Here is a 5,276-nt window from a genome sequence, read left to right as displayed (position 1 = left end):
GGAAGCTGAAGCTCGGCGGTCCCACTGATCTACACGAAGACCGGGCAAACCACGCCCCTTTTCAGTTAAAGATCACCGCATCTTCAAAAAAGTAGATTTTTCTTTTTTGATAAGAAGTTAAACATATAGCAAATATTGTTCAGTATTCATTCATTATTATCCATCTAGCTCTGTTTATTTTGTCATTTTTTTATCTTCTTCCAATTATAATGTGGGGAGGTAATGGAAAAACTATCTACCAAATCTATTCATTTTAAAATGTTGATTACTTCTCCTTGCCGTTATCATTCACCTGATGATAAGACAAAACATTTTTGCTAAGGTATGGTGGGGGACCCTGGGTTACCGGTTTGCCTGGGAAGGTGTCCCTGGGCAAGAAAAGGTTGAAGACGGCTGGCCCAGAATAGTGTCATATTTTGTGAGGTCCCGGGTGGTCATTACGCTGGGCGTGTAGTACTTGTTTATGCTAAATTACCAAAAGGGGAGACGGCATTTCAATCTGATACAGGTTTTTCAGAGTCTTTGAGCTATTCTTCTTTAAACATTTGCCTTTTGCCTAAATTGGGTTATTTGAATCAAATTGTATTGTTTTATCTCGTTGACAACATTGATTTGTAATGTGCACATGATAGGCTAAACCTAAATCTACTTGTAGCCTAATTCAATACAATGACGCTATTGGAAACACAATTGTCAATAAGATTCAGCTTAATATGGCATAACACAGTAGCCTATTTAACAAATAAATTTAAAAAATAGCCAGATTGAAATGGGAAATGTAACAGTACCCCTGTTTATCAAGGGAAAATGAAATACAACTAGGGTAAAGCCAAGCACATGTCCAAAGGCCTCCTGCTTCTACTACAGTTAATATGGTACAAAACCTACTTCAGCCGCTATTACAGTTAATATGGTACAAATCCTATGCCTGCTTCTACTACAGTTAATATGGTACATGTCCAACTTCTGCTGCTGCTACAGTTAATATGGTACATAACCTACTGCTGCTGCTACAGTTAATATGGTACATAACCTACTGCTGCTGCTACAGTTAATATGGTACATAACCTACTCCTGCTGCTATTCTTTCTTTTACATTGGTTATTCCCTAATGAAGGCAAATGTAATTGCCAAAAAATGCCTAGAAACTAGGTTACTGTACTAGTAAAAACAGGCCTACCAGAAACGTTGGCTCAACTTAAAAGCATATCTTTACTTTATTACTTCTTTACAAATTTAGTTTTACAAATTTAGCCTCAACATGCTAAAACCAATAACTGCCATACATTTTAACCCACTGAAGAGATAAACTTTTTCACTGTGCCAAAGCAGCCTCACAACTGAGCGTTGCTATTCTTTACAATGCCCACAAAAGGGTAGTGTTGCATCACTAATCGCTTCATGAGTCCAGCACCTCCACTTCACAATAACAGGAGATGGCAGTAAAGGAGCATTGAACTCTCTCTGCAGGTGCCTTGGCATGCATTCAAGGTGATGGATGTTTTACGTTAGTATGTGATGACAACAGCATATGTTTGTGTCCCACTAAATGTCAGCAAGTATCATATTCAAAGCCGATGCAAGCCTCATAGTTTGTCTCAACGTTTCACAGTACCCAAACTGTGACCTTCGGGCCTCTTCGCCCCCTCCCCATCTCACATCACAGTAGCATGCCTATAGGGACACATGTACAGTAGGATATTCAGGACAGGAAATAAAGGTAACATTCGGTTGAAATCTATGTAGTGTAAGAGATTGAATATACTGTAAAATGTGTATGTGTACAATATGACACAAAAAATCCATTGCACCTTTTCGACTGAGATCACCCAACACAGACAATCTGGCACACAGAGTCTGTCTGTCATAGCACAACGTCACAGCTGAAGTGAAGGTATGACGCTTAAGAATGAGCCATGTCCTCGTCATTCTGTCTCCCTACCCATCCTCTTCCACTGGGCTGCGGTGGTGGGGTATAGATAAGGGCTGTAGCCTGGGGGGCTGGGATCAATAAGAGCTTTAATTGCTCAGCTGGAAGTGAGGATAATTGTAGGTAATTGTGTGGGCCAGTAGCGAGCAGGGGCGAGGTGAAGGAGGACGAAGACTAGGAGAGGAAGGAGATGCTGTGGGGCTAATGGGTCCTAGACTAGCCTATGTCTCTGTCTGTCTGTCTGTCTGTCTGAATGTCAGTCTGTCTGGCTGCCTGTCTATCTGTCTGTCTGTCTCTGTTCGTCTGTCAGGCCGTGTGTCTGAATGTCTGCCTATCTGTGTGTGTGTACGTGTGGCTAGCCATCTGGCTGGCTGGCTCTGTCTGTCTGTCTGTCTGACTGACTGACTTTCTGAGGCTTGCCCAGTGGGGGTTGAATTTCCACAGGAGTTCTAGCCTCTGAAATCTCTGTCTGTCGCTGTCTCTCGGCTTCTCTCACTGACCATGTTTACATGCGCACAGTATTCCGGATAGTAACTCATATCCCGTTTAAGGTCTGAATAAGCTGTTTACATGCAGCTTTGATATCCCGCTCATGAGTTCCATGAATAAACAGAATATTCCTAATTTATGTTAATATAGGTTAAATGGAATAGTAACTGAAATATGGACACTGACTGTAGTCCTATAACCTCTCACATGTAGCTTAATAAAATATTAAAATTATACAACAAATGTTAATTTTGTCTTGGGAACAGTAGCAGAGAAATAGGATTTATTTCCTTCAGCATCTCTTGAGAAAATGCGAATGGGCGTTTAATGTGTTATCTTTGACACTGTTATGCAAGCAGACAGTCTTATCAGAAACGTGTTTCATCGTTTTCTCAGCTTTTAATGTCCTTGAAACCGGTCAAACTGATGACATTTGGACATTTCGCACAGGACCAATCTTTCCACTGTTTTGGAGTTATTGCGTTTTCTCCCTGGTCCCTAAAAGAAAAAGAACAATTTAGCTAGCGGTGTTAAATAGATTACCAAATGTATTAATTATATCAATGTAAGGCATTATTCTGGTGAGCACTACATTACTTAGTCTTCTGGGGCAACAAGTTATGACAGAAGAGAATAGTTGACAAACAAATGGCCTACCAAATGTTGGAAATTATAAGCAGAAACGTGTCTAAATTAGGGGTTAAAGTAGTCAGTAGACGGTCCAGTACCGAGTATCAGCAAAAAAAAAGGTATTATGGAATTATGGTGGATCGAACTGCGCAGGTGTACTTTTTTGAAGTGATTTGTTTGACAATCAGATAAAAACATCATCACACAACACTCATGATATGCGAAACGGAACCTGCGCAGACCGCGAAAAACAACAGTAAAGGGATAGGATGTTGACATGCCACAGTATCCCGTCTAAGATCAACAATTCCCAGGCATCTTATCCGGCTTTATCATAACCGGGATACAATATTTTTCATGTTATTGTAAACGGGATATGATGTTTATATGTGTAAACTCAAAAACAGAATTGTTGAGTATCCCGAATAATAAGGGGATATTGGTGTGCATGTAAACGTGGTCACTGTCTCTGTCTTTCTCTGTCATTCTCTCTCTGTCTTGGTCTCTGTCTCGTCCCCAAAACCATATGTTTATAGGGTTGATTAGATAATAGCCTTACCATTTGAATCGTACAGTATTTAATCTGCCTACATGGTTATTATTGATTAATATGAAGGCATTGTAGGGCATCTCATCTATGAGTAGTATCAAGTTGTCTGCCCAGGAAATATTTCAAAAAACAAGTAGGATCACAACTAGTTGACCATTGATTCAAAGTCTTCCGATAGCACTTCCCAGGACCTTAATGAGATTCGAATTCAAAGTCAAGTTTGATTCCCACGGCTTTCTAGGAGCAGGTGGAATGTGGTGGAATAATCAACAGGGGGCAGTAAAGCACCACATATAAAATGAAATACAAGGCTGAGAGGGAACTGAATTGTAACAGCATCTCTAAAGAGTCACACTGACTTATTTGAAACATGAATCCATTTTGCGTGCAATTTTACCTTGAGAATAATGACAGATTATTGTAGTTCCTGTCTAGGTCATAGTGACCATGTTCGAGGCTTATCTGTGGAGGAGTTGTATTGCTTTGCAACCAGAACTTATTGTTGGATCTTACAGAATGTATGGTGTCTGTACTGAGTGACTTCCCTTTGTTGCATAACTTTTCACTCTCTATTTCATCTATCTGTTGCCCACAAGCAGGGCGTTCTTAACACATTCATGGTGTAACTGTTAAAGACAAATAAATATATCCAGTCAACACAATATGATGGGCTATTCTGGATAGGCAAATGTCACAATGCATATTAAAAGGCTGTAGTTTATCCACTCTAAATCAGTTTGCATGGGTTTTACATTGTAAGGATTGTAGCTCGAGGTGTATTGTTATAGTGTTATATCACATTATTATTAAGCTTTTTCATTTTATTTTATTTCAGATGGTCCAGCATCATCCTCAGACAATTGCTTTCATTTTTGGTCTAATTCTCCTTTCTGGAAAAAAAAGCCTTAAAAAAAAAGGTTAAAATCCAGGTCATGTGACATGATTAACCCAAACACAGGAAATCCAGGTCATGTGACATGATTAACCCAAACACATGAAATCCAGGTCATGTGACCTGATTAACCCAAACACAGGGCCCTCTACATTCTGCTCTATGTAACAGCTGTGAACATGGACAGGAGGAAATGAAAGAGGTGAAGCCACGGTCATGAGTCTTAACTCCTGAACTTATACCACTGCATCAGCCAGCATCCTCATCTGTCCATCATTTTGATCATTGAGGAACATGAATAGATGGATGGATGGATGAGACAGTTGAATGGGAGATAGGATGGGTCGACGGAGAGGTGAACGCATGGTGGATGGATGGACACAGATGAGTGGACGGAGGATGGATATGCCATTGATCATCCTCTGTGCCAGTGGCAGGGTTTCCAGACGGCTGCTCCACTTCAAAGTGTTCCTCCTACCTGCCGCTGTTTTATCTCAGAGATGAAAGACAAACTTGATCAATCAAGTGTTTCTCCTTTAACCCTACGTGGACACTCGCAACATCTCTACGTTGATGTCTACAATCTAACTATACAATGACGGATGCAGCCATTGACGAGTGGCCATGGAATTTGTCTTGTCAGAATAGAAACACAATGTTCCCTAGTGACATTAGCTATCACTATGAGGGAGGAAGGGAGAAATAGCTGCATCAAATAATCAAATTGGATGGTTTCTGTGGTAACCTGTTGCTAGGTCAGATTCCTCTCTGTTATCATCTCTAAT

Source organism: Coregonus lavaretus (genome assembly GCF_964263955.1).
Source record: "Coregonus lavaretus genome assembly, chromosome: 13".
NCBI lineage: Eukaryota > Metazoa > Chordata > Actinopteri > Salmoniformes > Salmonidae > Coregonus > Coregonus lavaretus.
The sequence above is the reverse complement of the archived record's forward strand: the minus strand, read 5'-3'. Positions refer to the sequence as shown.